We start from the raw sequence: 15,054 nt of genomic DNA, 5'->3' as shown, positions 1-15,054 counted from the left end.
TCTCATGATATTTCAGTCCAAATCTCGTGAGATGTCTTCTAAATCTCTCCCAGTGTCAGTCCAAGTCTCGTGAGATCTTACATATATCACGCCAGATCTTAGTCCAAATCTCATCAGATCACCGCATCCATATCCCACGAGATTTCTAGCCAAACCTCACGAGTTCTCATCCAGATCTTGTGATATCTCTGGCCCAGCCACTGACACCTAGGGCCAAAACCTGATGAATCAGTGGGCAAACACCCAGGCATTTGGGGGGAACTGCCACTCCCTAGCAGAGCCTTCTTGGCACTCCTTGTCACTACTGAACGCACATGCCAGGACTGCACAGAACTTCCAATATGTCAGGTTGAATAATTGATCCTGAACATGAACTGCTGGAAGCCACAAGCAGTCTCCCACCAAATCCCAGGGGTTTCAGCATCCTGGTGGAGAGCAGCTATGATGGGAGCATTGAATTCAGGAGGAATGTGTCTTTTGTACTTTTTTAAAAAAATTTATTTATTTATTTGAGAGAGAGAGAGCATGAGAGGCGGGAGGGTCAGAGGGAGAAGCAGACTCTCTGCTCAGCAGGGAGCCCGATGCAGGACTCGATCCTGGGACTCCAGGATCATGACCTGAGCCGAAGGCAGTCGCTTAACCAACTGAGCCACCCAGGCGCCCTGTCTTGTGTACTCTTAATTGTCATCAAGCAGAGGTGATAGAAACAGAAGAGCACTACTGGAATGAAGAAGCAATGTCCCTCTGTCCTCTGCCCCCAAAGCATGACAAATGAGCACACAGGCAGGCTCCCTGAAAAATAAACCAATGCATATCAAAGACAATTCATGGGGTGATGTAACATGGTTTTAGGTATCCTGTTTGCAGCTATTTCAGCCATCACTGCTGTAGTGGCTACCATGGCAACCAATGCCACATCCTTGACTATCTCACTCCAAATGGCACAACAAGTTCATTCATATATGCAAAATGCTACAACTAATTTAGCAGAACAGGTCAAAATGGATTAAAAAATTTCAGCTAACCTGCAGGCTCTAGAAGCTGCCGTGGTCTGGCTAGGAGAACATCAACAGGCACTCTGGACCAGATTCCAATTAATTTGGAATTTGGATTTGACCTCCTACCTCATTACTATCACTCCCTATAAAAAGACTTGGGGGTGGGCAACTGAAAACTCATCTTCAACAAGCCTTTCCCCCCTTAAATCTCTCCACTAAAAACCTAAAACTTGGGTTACAAGTACAAATACAGGAACTCCAAGAAAGTCAACAAGCTACCATTAATATTCGCAATGATATCTCTACCTGGCTCTACCCAAACAGCTGGTTTCACTGAGCTCAGGCTCTGCTCTTGGTTTCACATGGCTATACTGCTTTTAATGACCTTCCTTCCCATTACAGCCATCAAGGCAAGCCTCTCCAGCTGTTCTGCTTGGAGGACCCGAAGCACGCTTGTAGCAACCACACAGATCCTCGCCACCCCCTTCGATAGCCCACCTACAAATCCCAATAAACAAAAAGGGGAACTAGGGAGTTTATCTTAGAAAATGTATTGTAAGCCCTAAGAGGTGACTGTGGAAGAAGCTGAAACATCAGCAGCGTTCCTGCTCTTGGGCTATGGAATGCAATAGCCTGGTATGAATGGGACCCAATGATCGCCTGGGGCAAGGCATAGGTGAAGAGCTCTAAAAGAATGTAACCCTCAGGCCCCCTTCCTGCACCTGGCAATTGCTGGCACAAGCATCCTGCTCCTCCCTAATCCCAAGACTGCCTCCCTGCCTGCCGGTGCATAGGGGAGGGTGCAAGCCTGCTTTAGGGATTCCAGATAATTGCCATCCATTTGTCCTCCTTTCCCATGTTTTTATACATCTGTCCATGCTTTTCTGATTAAAAAACAAAACAAAACAAAACAAATAACAGCTATGTACATCATCCAACTGCTAGCTTATCTCCCTTGCAGGAGCAGTCCTGTCCAGTCACTCAGATCATTGTCTGAGATCTTTATTTCAGCATGTGATAAAAGCACACGTACAGTTCTAGGCAAGATGGCGGAGGAGTAGGAGACCTGGATTTCGTCTGGTCTCAGGAATTCAGCTGGATAGGGATCAAACCATTCTGAACACCTACAAACTCAACAGGAGATTGAAGAAAAGAATAGCAACAACTCTCTGAACAGAAAAGCAACCACTTTCTGGAAGGTAGGACGTGCAGAGAAGTGAATCTGAGGCGATATTTGGGAGGATAGACGGCGGGGGAGGGGCCTCTGTCGGCCGCTTCTGGCAAGTGATAGAGCCACGGAGCACAAAATCAGAACTTGTAGAAGTCTGCTCTGCTGAGGGACGTTGCTCCGGTGGCTAAGCAGGGGGTGGAACCCTCGCGGGATAGTATGGTCTCAGGACCCTCAGGGTCACAGGAAGACCGGGGGTGCCTGAGTGCAGCAGAGCTCCCAGGTATCAGAGCAGGGAAGCTGGCTGCAGGGACGGAGCCCAGGCACAGGCTCTCAGCTCAGGGTTTTCATAAACTGTGATCTGCGGCACAGTCGGGCAACTGCTCCTCCAGCAGGGACCCAACAACCGGCAGATCCGGGGAGACTCCCCTTCCTGCCCTGGGAGGAGCAGCACAGGAGCACACCACAGGGATCTGCTGGGTTTGGAGACTCCACATGAGGTCAGGGGCCAGAGAGAGAAACGCATGGTCACAGGCCAGGTGAGCACAGAGTGCGGCCGGAGACTGGGGAGACGGGAGTGACTGACTGCTTTTCTCTGGGGGTGTGCAGAGGAGCAGGGCCCCGAGTTCTCGGGTCCTCCGGGGTGGAGATTGGGAGGCCACCATTTTCATTCTCCTCCTCCAAAGCAGTATGGAAACTTTGCAGAGAACAAAAGCTCCCGAGAGCAATCCCGAGCAGATTACTTAGCCCGGACAGGGCAAGGGCGGGGCAATTCCGCCTCCGGCAAAGACATTTGAGAACAATAACAACAGGCCCCTCCCCCAGAAGATCAGTGAGAACAGCCAGCCAAGACCAAGTTTACCCATCAATGAGAACAGCAGAACTCCAGCACTAGGGGAATACTGCACATAGAATCCAAGGCTTTTTTACCATGCTTCTTTAGTCTTTCAAAGTTAATTTTTTTAAATGTCTTTTTTTTTTTGAATTTTTCTTCTTCCCTTTTTCAACCAACATCTTATCAATCCCTTTTTAAAAAAAATTTTTATTTTTCATTTTTAGAGTCATATTCTATCCCTTCATAGTAGTTACCCATATTTTTGGCATATATATATAAGTTGTTCTCTCTTTAAAATTTTGAGATAGTTTCTTCTAACAGATCAAAATATACCCTAAATCTCTAGTGTATGGTTTTTTTCTGCTCCCTTGCCTGATCACATTCTCTCCCTTTTTTCTTTTTTTTTTTAAATCCTCTTCTTTTTTTTTCAAACAACTTATCAATTCCTGTTATAATTTTTTATAATTTCCATCTTTACAGTCATATTCCAACACTTCATCATATCAACCCTTATTTTTGTACATATATACGTTTTCTTTCTTTAAAATTTTGGGAGGCACTTTTTTCTAACAGACCAAAATACACCCAAAATCTAGTGTGTGGCACTGATCTATATACCAGCCTGAGCATATTTGATCATATTCTGTTTTTTTGTTTGTTTTGTTCTGTTTTTGTTTGTTTTTATCTTTATCTTTATCTGTTTCTTTTTTTTTCTTTTTCCTTTTTCTCTCTTTCCCTTTCTTTTCCCACTGCTTCAGGTCTTTTCTGATTTGTTTAGAGTATATTTTCTGGGGATGTTGTTACCCTGTTAGCATTTTGTTCTCTCATTAATCTATTCCCCTCTGGACAAAATGACAAGATGGAAAAAATCACCTCAACAAAAAGAACAAGAGGTAGTACCGACTGCCAGGGACCTACTCAATATGGACATTAGTACGATGTCAGATCTAGAGTTCAGAATCATCACTTTAAAGATATTAGCTGGGCTTGAAAAAAGCATGGAGGTTATTAGAGAAACCCTTTCTGGAGAAGTAAAAGAACTAAAATCTAACCAAGTAGAAATCAAAAAGGCTATTAATGAGGTGCAATCAAATATGGGGGCGCTAACTGCTAGGATAAATGAGGCAGAAGAGAGAATCACTGATATAGAAGACCAAATGATGGAAAATAAAGAAGCTGAGAAAAAGAGAGATAAACAACTACTGGATCACAAGGGCAGAATTCGAGAGATAAGCGATACCATAAGATGAAACAACATTAGAATAATTGGGATCCCAGAAGAAGAAAGAGAGAGAGGGGCAGAAGGTATATGGAGCAAATTATAGCAGAGAACTTCCCTAATTTGGGGAAGGAAACAGGCATCAAAATCCAGGAAGCACAGAGAACACCTCTCAAAATCACTAAAAATAGGTCAACACCCCGACATCTAGTAGTAAAACTTACGAGTCTCAGAGACAAAGAGAAAATCCTGAAAGCAGCTCAGGAGAAGAGATATGTAACCTACAATGGTAGAAACATTAGATTGGCAACAGACCTATCCACAGAGACCTGGCAGGCCAGAAAGGACTGGCAGGATATATTCAGAGCACTAAATGAGAAAAATAGGCAGCCAAGAATACTCTATCCAGCTAGGCTGTCATTGAAAATAGAAGGAGAGATAAAGAGCTTCCAGGACAAACAAAAACTAAAGGAATTTGCAAACATGAAACCAGCCCTACAAGAAATATTGAAAGGGGTCCTCTAAGCAAAGAGAGAGCCTAAAAGCAACATAGACCAGAAAGGAACACAGACAATATACAGTAACAGTCACCTTACAGGCAATGCAATGGCACTAAATTCCTATCTTTCAATAGTTACCCTGAATGGAAATGGGCTAAATGCCCCAATCAAAAGACACAGGTTATCAGATTGGATTAAAAAAAAGGACCCATCGATATGCTGTCTGCAAGAGACTAATTTTAGACCCAAAGACACCCCCAGATTGAAAGTGAGGGGATGGAAAACCATTTAGCATGCTAATGGACACCAAAAGAAAGCTGGGGTGGCAATCCTTATATCAGACAAATTAGATTTTAAACCAAACACTGTAATAAGAGATGAGGAAGGACACTATATCCTACTTAAAGGGCCTATCCAACAAGAAGATCTAACAATTGTAAATATCTATGACTCTAACATGGGAGCAGCCAATTATATAAGGCAATTAATAACAAAACAAAGAAACACATCGACAGCAATACAATAATAGTGGGGGACTTTAACACGCCCCTCACTGAAAGGGACAGATCATCTAAGCAAAAGATCAACAAGGAAATAAAGGCTTTAAATGACACACAGGACCAAATGGACTTCACAGACATATTCAGAACATTCCATCCCAAAGCGACGGAATACACATTCTTCTCTAGTGCCCATGGAACATTCTCCAGAATAGATCACATCCTAGGTCATAAATCAGGTCTCAACCGGTACCAAAAGATTGGGATCATTCCCTGCCTATTTTCAGACCACAATGCTTTGAAACTAGAACTCAATCACAAAGGGAAAGTCAGAAAGAACTCAAATACATGGAGGCTAAAGAGCATCCTACTAAAGAATGAATGGGTCAACCAGGAAATTAAAGAATTTAAAAAATTCATGGAAACCAATGAAAATGAAAACACAACTATTCAAAATCTTTGGGATGCAGCAAAGGCAGTCCTAAGAGGAAAGTATATAGCAATACAAGACTTTCTCAAGAAAGAAGAAAGGTCTCAAGTACACAACCTAATGCTACACCTAAAGGAGCTGGAGAAAGAACAGCAAATAAAGCCTAAACCCAGCAGTAGAAGAGAAATAATAAAGATCAGAGCAGAAATCAATGAAATAGAAACTAAAAGAACAGTAGAACAGATTAATGAAACTAGGAACTGGTTCTTTGAAAGAATTAACAAGATTGATAAACCCCTGGCCAGACTTATCAAAAAGAAAAGAGAAATGACCCAAACCAACAAAATCATGAATGAAAGAGGAGAGATCACCACCAACACCAAAGAAATACAAACAATTATAAGAACATATTATGAGCAACTCTATGCCAGCAAATTAGATAATCTGGAAGAAATGGATGCATTCATAGAGATGTATCAACTACCAAAACTGAACCAGGAAGAAATAGAAAACCTGAACAGACCTATAACCATTAAGGAAATTGAAAGAGTCATAAAAAATCTCCCAACAAACAAAAGCCCAGGGCCAGATGGCTTCCCAGGGGAATTCTACCAAACATTTCAAGAAGAATTAATACCTAGTTTTCTGAAACTGTTCCAAAAAATAGAAATGGAAGGAAAACTTCCAAACTCATTTTATGAGGCAACCATTACTTTGATCCCCAAACCAGACAAAGACCCCATCAAAAAGGAGAATTACAGACCAATATCCCTGATGAACATGGATGCAAAAATTCTCACCAAAATACTAGCCAATAGGATCCAACAGTACATTAAAAGGATTATTCACCACGACCAAGTGGGTTTATCCCTGGGCTGCAAGTTTGGTTCAACATCCGCAAATCAATGAACGTGATACAATACATTAACAAAAGAAAGAACAAGAACCATATGATCCTCTCAATAGATGCAGAAAAAGCATTTGACAAAGTACAGCATCCTTTCTTGATTAAAACTCTTCAGAGTATAGGCATAGAGGGTACATACCTCAATATCATAAAAGTCATCTATGAAAAACCTACAGCGAATACCATTCTGAACGGGGAAAAGCTGAGAGCTTTCCCCCTAAGGTCAGGAACGTGGCAGGGATGTCCACTATCACCACTGCTATTCAACATAGTATTAGAAGGCCTAGCCACAGCAATCAGACAACAAAAAGAAATCAAAGGCATCCAAACCGGCAAAGAAGAAGTCAAACTCTCACTCTTTGCAGTGAGATGACATGATACATAAAGTATCATATCATCTATATGATACTTTATGTGGAAAACCCAAAAGACTCCACCCCAAAACTGCTAGAACTCATACAGGAATTCAGTCAAGTGGCAGGATATAAAATCAATGCACAGAAATCAGTGGCATTCCTATACACCAACAATAAGACAGAAGAAAGAGAAATGAAGGAGTCGTTCCCATTTACAATTGCACCCAAAACCATAAGATACCTAGGAATAAATCTAACCAAAGAGACAAAGGATCTGTACTCAGAAAACTATAATATACTCATGAAAGAAATTGAGGAAGACACAAAGAAATGGAAAAATCTTCCATGCTCATGGATTGGAAGAACAAATATTGTGAAGATGTCAATGCTACCTAGAGCAATCTACGCATTCAATGCAATCCCCATCAAAATACCATCCACTTTTTTCAAAGAAATGGAACAAATAATCCTAAAATTTGTATGGAACCAGAAAAGACCCCGAATAGCCAGAGGAATGTTGAAAAAGAAAAGCAAAGCTGGCGGCATCACAATTCCGGACTTCAAGCTCTATTACAAAGCTGTCATCATCAAGACAGTATGGTACTGGCACAAAAACAGACACATAGATCAATGGAACAGAATAGAGAGCCCAGAAATGGACCCTCAACTCTATGGTCAACTAATCTTCGACAAAGCAGGAAAGAATGTCCAATGGAAAAAAGACAGTCTCTTCAACAAATGGTGTTGGGAAAATTGGATAGCCACATGCAGAAAAATGAAACTGGCCCATTTCCTTACACCACACACAAAAATAGACTCCAAATGGTTGAAAGACCTCAATGTGAGACAGGAGTCCATCAAAATCCTAAACACAGGCAGCAACCTCTTCGACCTTAGCTGCAGCAACTTCTTCCTAGAAACATTACCAAAGGCAAGGGAAGCAAGGGCAGAAATGAACTATTGGGACTTCATCAAGATAAAAAGCTTTTGCAAAGCAAAGGAAAGAGTCAACAAAACCAAAAGACTACCGACAGAATGGAAGAATATATTTGCAATTGACATATCAGATAAAGGGCTAGAATCCAAAATCTATAAAGAACTTATCAAACTCAACACCCAAAGAACAAAGAATCCAATCAAGAAATGGGCAGAAGACATGAACAGACATTTTTCCAAAGAAGACATCCAAATGGCCAACAGACACATGAAAAAGTGCTCAACATCGCTCGGCATCAGGGAAATCCAAATCAAAACCTCAATGAGATACCACCTCACACCAGTCAGAATAGCTAAAATTAACAAGTCAGGAAAGCATCCGAGACCTTGCAGTACAAATCTTGTCAGATCATGCCCAAATCTCATCCAGACGTGGGCAAAATCTTGTGATGTTTCACGGACCTCAGGCATGATTTCCCTCCAAATCTCAAGAGCTCTCACCAAAATCTCACTCCTTCTTGGGGACAATCTCGTGAGATCTCACAGAACCTGAGCGAGATTAACTCCAAATCCCTGAGCCGCATCCATGCCTCCGAGTCCTCGCAGTCTAAATCTTGTGACATCATGCCCAAATCTCACCCAAACAGCAAAATCTCATGACTTTTCACAGAGTTTGGGTGAGGTTTCACTCCACATCCCCTGAGATCTCACTGAAATGCCCCTACGTCTTTTCAAAGTCTCAAGAGAAATCATTGAGCTCCTGAATGATTTCACTCCCCATCTCGTGAGATCTCAACCAATTCATGCTCAGACGGGGGCGAAAGGATGTGAGATTTCAAAGAGCTTGGGCGAGACTTCACTCCAAATGTCATCAGATCTCAAGGAAATCTCGCTCTTTCTTGGTGGGAAATGTCATGAGATCTCACCGTGCTCCACGAGATTTCACTCCAAATCTAGTGAGCTCACATCCAAATCTCATTCTGTCTTGTGGAAATCTCCTGAGAAACCATGGAGCTCTGGTGTGATTTCACTCAAAATCTCATGATATCAAAGCCAAATCACAGCCAGATTTGGATGAAATCTCAAGAGATCTCACGGAGCTCCGGGGAAATTTCATGCAAAATCTGGCCACTTTGCAAGCATGCCTCCAAGTCTCAGAGTCGAAATCTCGTAACATATCACCAAAATCTCACCCAGACTGAGGCGAAATCTCATGAGATTTCATGGAGTTCGGGCGAGATTTCACTCCAAATCTCATGAGATCTCATGGAACTCGAGAGAGATTAACTCCAAATCCCTGAACCGCATCCAAGCCTCTGAGATCTCCCAGTCCAAAATGCAAGAGAGCACGTCCAAATCTCACCCAGACTTGGGAAACATCTCGATTAATTTCAGAGTTTGGCCGAGATTTCACTCCAAATCACATGTCATCTCATCAAAATCTCGCTCCTTCTTTGGCAAAATGTCGTGAGACCTCACGGAACTTGACGAGATTTTACTGCAAATCTTGCGAGCTTGCATCCAAGTCTCACTCCCAACTTGTAGAAATCTCGTGAGAGAGCATGGAGCTTGGGTGTAATTTCACTCCAAATCTCATGACATCTCACGCAAATCTCCCTTTTTTTTTTTTTCAAATCTCATGTAATCTCACGGATATCACGAGATTTCATTCTAAAACTCATGAGCTTGCAACCAAATGCTGCTCTGTCTTTTCTAAATCAAATGAGAAATCATACAGTCGGACATGATTGCACTCCAAATCTCATGTGACCTCAGCCAAATGTCACCCTTCTAGGGTGAAATCATGTGAGATCACACAAGGTTCAAGCAAGATTCAAGCAAAACCCAGACGGAGCATCCAATCCTCCAAGACCACACGGTCCAAATCCCGGGAGATCTCACCCAACTCTCACCCAGACTTCGGCAAAACCCCCGAGAGATCTCTCAGAGCTCGGTGGAGATTTGACACAAAATCCTGCCACCTTGCCATCATGCCTCTGAGACTCAGAGTCCAAATCTGGTGAGACTTCGCCCAAATCTCACCTGGACTCGGGTGAAATCTCGTGAGATTTCATGGAGCTTGGGCGAGATTTCACTCTAAATCTCGTGAGATCTCACAGAACTCGAGAGAGATTAACTCCAAATCCCTGAGCCGCATCCATGCCTCCGAGTCCTTGCAGTCTAAATCTCGTGACATCATGCCCAAATCTCACCCAAACAGCAAAATCTCGTGACTTTCCCCAGAGATTTCACTCCATATCTCCTGAGATCTCACCGAAATCCCCCTCCATCTTTTCAAAGTCTCAACCAAAATCATTGAGCTCCTGAATGATTTCACTCCCCATCTTGTGACATCTCAACCAATTTGTGCTTATACTGGGGTGAAAGCACGTGAGATCTCAAAGAGCTCGGGAGAGATTTCATTCCAAATCTCATGAGATCTCAAAGAAATCTCGCTCTTTCTTGGTGGGAAATGTCATGAGATCTCACAGTGCTCCACGAGATTTCACTCCAAATCTAGTGAGCTCACATCCAAATCTCCTTCGGTCCTGTGGAAATCTCGTGAGAAACCATGGAGCTCTGGTGTGATTTCACTCAAAATCTCATGATATCAAAGCCAAATCACAGCCAGATTTGGATGAAATCTCAAGAGAGTTCATGGAGCTCTGGGGAAAGTTCACACAAAATCCAGCCACTTTGCAACCATGCCTCCGAGGCTCAGAGTCGAAATCTCGTAACATATCGCCAAAATCTCTCCTAGACTTGGGTGAAATCTCGTGAGATTTCATGGAGCTCGGGCGAGATTTCACTCCAAATCTCGTGAGATCTCACGGAACTCGAGACAGATTAACTCCAAATCCCTGAACCGCATCCAAGCCTCCGAGATCTCCCAGCCCAAAATGTGAGAGAGCACGTCCAAATCTCACCCAGACATGGGAAAAATCTCCATTAATTTCACAGAGTTAGGGCGAGATTTCACTCCATATCACATGTGATCTCATCGAAATCTCCTCCTTCTTTGCTGAAATGTGAGATCTCATGGAACTCGATGAGAATTCATTGCAAATCTTGGGAGCTTGCATCCAAATATCACTCCGACTTGTAGAAATCTCTTGAGAGAGCATGGAGCACGTGTGTGATTTCACTCCAAATCTCATGACATCTCATGCAAATCTCCCTCCGTTTTTTTTTAAATCTCACGTAATCCCACGGATATCATGAGATTTCATTCTAAAACTCGTGAGCTTGCAACCAAATGCCACTCCTTCTTTTCAAAATCGCATGAGAAATCATGGAATTGGACATGACTGCACTCCAAATCTCATGTGACCTCAGCCAAATGTCGCCCTTCTAGGGCGAATTCATGTGAGATCACACAAGGTTCAAGCAAGATTTAACCAAAACCCAGAAGGAGCATCCAAGCCTCCAAGACCACAGAGTTCAAATCCCGTGAGAACTCACCCCAATCTCGCCCAGACTTGAGCAAAACCCCCCAAGAGATCTCTCAGAGCTCAGTGGAGATTTGACACAAAATCCTGCCACCTTGCCATCATGCCTCCGAGACTCAGAGTCCAAATCTTGTGAGACTTTGTCCAAATCTCACCCATACATGGGAAAAATCTCGTGAGATTTCAAGGCGCTTGGGTGAGATTTCACTCCAAATCTCGTGAGATCTCATGGAACTCGAGAAAGATTAACTCCAAATCCCTGAGCCACATCCAGGCCTCGGACACCTCCCAGTCAAAAATGTGAGAGAGTGGGGCTGAAACTCACCCACACTTGGGAAAGATTTCAATTAATTTCACGGAGTTTGGGTGAGATTTCACTCCAAATCACATGTGATCTCATCAAAATCTCACTCCTTCTTTGGCAAAATGTCATGAGATCTCCAGGAACTCGACAAGATTTCATTCCAAAACTTGTGTGCTTGCATCCAATTCTGGCTCCGACTTGTGAGAAATGAGAAATCTCGTGAAAAACCATGGAGCTTGGGTGTGATTTCACTCCACATGTCATGGCATCTCACGCAAAGCTCACTCCATTTTTTTCAAATATCATGTAATCTCACAGATACCACGAAATTTCATTCTAAAACTCGTGAGCTCGCACACAAATGCCACTCTGTCTTTTTGAAATCGCATGAGTAATCATGGAATCAGACATGATTGCACTCCAAATCTCGTTAGATCTCAGGCAAATATCGCCTTTCTAGGGAGAAATCACGTGAGATCACACAAGGTTCAAGCAAGATTCAACCAAAACCCAGAAGGAGCATCCAAGCCTCCAAGACCACACAGTCTAAATCCTGTGAGAACTCACCCCAATCTTGCCCAGACTTGGGCAAACCCAGGAGAGATCTCTAAGAGCTTGGTGAAGATTTGACACAAAATCCTGCCACCTTGCCATCATACCTCCAAGACGCAGAATCCAAATCTCATGAGACCTCATCTAAATCTCGCCAAGGTCGGGCGAAATCTTCTGAGATTTCATGGATCTCAGGCGAGATTTCACTCCAAATCTCGTGAGATCTCACTGAACTCAAGAGAGATTAACTCCAAATCCCTGAGCCGCATCCAAGCTTCTGAGACTTCCCAGTCTAAAACGTGAGACAGCACGTCACAATCTCACTAGGATGTGGGAAAGATCTTGATTAATTTCACGGAGTTTGGAAAAGATTTCACTACAAATCACATGTGATCTCATCGAAATCTCGCTCCTTCTTTGGCGAAATATCGTGAGATCTCCCGGAACTTGATGGGATTTCATTCCAAATCTCATGAGCTTGCATCCAATTCTCAATCCGACTTGTAGAAATCTCTTGAGAGAGCATGGAGCTCAGGTGTGATTTGACTCCAAATCTCATGATATCTCACTCTGTTTTTTTTTTTCAAATCTCATGATATCCATGAGATTTCCCTCTAAAACTCGTGAGCTCACATACAAATGCCACACTGTCTTTCTGAAAACTCATGAGAAATCTCGGAGTCAGACATGATTGCACCCCAAATCTCGTGTGATTTCAGGCAAATCTCGCCCTTCCAGGGCGAAATCACGTGAGATCACACAAGGTTCCATTGAGATTCAACCCAAACCCTGATCGAGCATCCAGGCATCCAAGACCAAGACCACACAGTCCAAATCTCGTGAGATCATGCCCAACTCTTGCCCAGACTTGGGCCAAGCCCCGAGAGATCTCTCAGAGCTCAGTGGAGATTTTGCACAAAATCCTGCCACCTTGCCATCATGCCTCTGAGACAGAGTACAAATCTCATGAGACCTCGCCCAAATCTCGCCAGGACTCAGGCAAAATCTCATGAGATTTTGTGGAGTTTGGGTGGGATTTCATTCCAAATCTCGTGAGATGTCATGGTCCTCCCAGGAGATTGACCCCTCTTCCCTGGGCACGCATCCAAACCTCTGAGACCTCGCAGTCCAAATCTCGTCCTGACCTGGGCAAAAATTCGTGATGTTTCACGGAGCTCAGGCATGATTTCACTCCAAATCTCCAGCCCTCCCTGAAATCTCACTCCTTCTTGGGTGAAATCCCATGAGATCTCATGAGCTCAACGAGATTTCACTCCAAATCTTGTGGGCTCACCTCCAAATCTCGCTCCATCTTGTGGAAATCTCATGAGAGAGCATGGAGCTCCGGTGTGGTTTCACTCCAAATCTCATGAGACCTCACCCAAATCAGACCCAGAATGGGGGAAATCCCAAGAGATCTCATGCAGCCTAGGGAGATTTGACCCCAAATCCCACTAGTTTGCAACCATGCCTCCAAGACCCAGATTCGAAATCTTGTGAGCTCTCGACAAAATCTCACCCAGATTGGTGTGAAATCTCATGAGATTTCAAGGACCTTGTGCAAGATTTCACTCCAAATCTTGTGAGCTCACATCCAAAGCTCACTCCATCTTGTGGTAATCTCATGAGAAAGCATGGAGCTCACGTGTGATTTCACTCCACATCTCCAAATCTCATGAGATGCTCCCGAATCCCAGCCAGATTGGGGCAAAACACCAAGAGATCTCTCCGAGCTCTGGGCAGATTTCACCCCAAATTCTGCCAGGTGGTAACCATGCTTCCGAGACCCAGAGTCGAAATCTCACGAGATCTCACCCAGATCTCACCTGGACTTGGGTGAAATCTCGTGAGATTTCATGGAGTTCGGGCGAGATTTCACTCCAAATCTCGTGAGATCTCACGGAGCTCAAGGGAGTTTAACTCCGAATCCCTGAGCCCCATCCAAACTTCCGAGACTTCCCAGTCCAAAATGCGAGAGATCACGTCCAAATCTCACCCAGACATGGGAAACATCTTAATTAATTTCCCGGAGTTTGGGCGAGACTTCACTCCAAATCATATGGGATCTCATTGAAATCTTGCTCCTTTGGAGAAATGTCGTGAGATATCACGGAACTCGACGTGATTTCATTCCAAATCTTGTGAGCTGGCACCCAAATCTCACTCCGACTTGTCGAAATCTCGTGAGAGAGCATGGAGCTCGGGTGTGATTGCACTCCAATTCTCAGGACATCTCATGCAAATCTCCAGGTTTTTTTTAAATCTCATGTAATCTCATGGAAATTACGAAATTTCCCCCTAAAAGTCGTGAGCTCGCATCTAAATGCCACAGTCTTTTCGAAAACTTGAGAAATCTTGGAGTTGGACATGATTGCACCCCAAATCTCGTGAGATCTCAACCAAATCTCGCCCCAACTTGGGTGGAATCTCACGAGATTTCATGGAGTTCTGGTGAGATTTCACTCCAAATCTCATGACATCTCACGCAAATCTCACTCTGTTTTTTTTTTTTTTCAAATCTCATGTTATCTCATGGCTAACACGAGATTTCCCTCCAAAACTCATGAGCTCGCATTCAAATGCCACAACGTCTTTCCAAAATCTCATGAGAAATCTAGCAGTTGGACATGATTGCACCCCAAATCTCGTGTGATCTCAACCAAATCTCACCCTTCCAGGGTGTAATCACGTGAGATCACACAAGGTTCCATTGAGATTCAACCCAAACCCTGAACAAGCATCCAAGCCTTCAAGACCAAGACCACACAGTCCATGTCTCATGAGGTCTCACCCAAATCTTGCCCAGGCTTGGGCCAAACCCCGAGACATCTCTCAGAGCTCAGGGGAGATTTTGCACAAAATCCTCCCACCTTGCCATCATGCCTCCGAGCCGCAGAGTC

The sequence above is a fragment of the Mirounga angustirostris genome, unplaced genomic scaffold (assembly GCF_029215605.1).
Source record: "Mirounga angustirostris isolate CCGP_5_RB_7025 unplaced genomic scaffold, mMirAng1.0.hap1 SCAF_3, whole genome shotgun sequence".
Classification (NCBI taxonomy): Eukaryota; Metazoa; Chordata; class Mammalia; order Carnivora; family Phocidae; genus Mirounga; species Mirounga angustirostris.
This window is presented reverse-complemented; position numbering follows the sequence as displayed.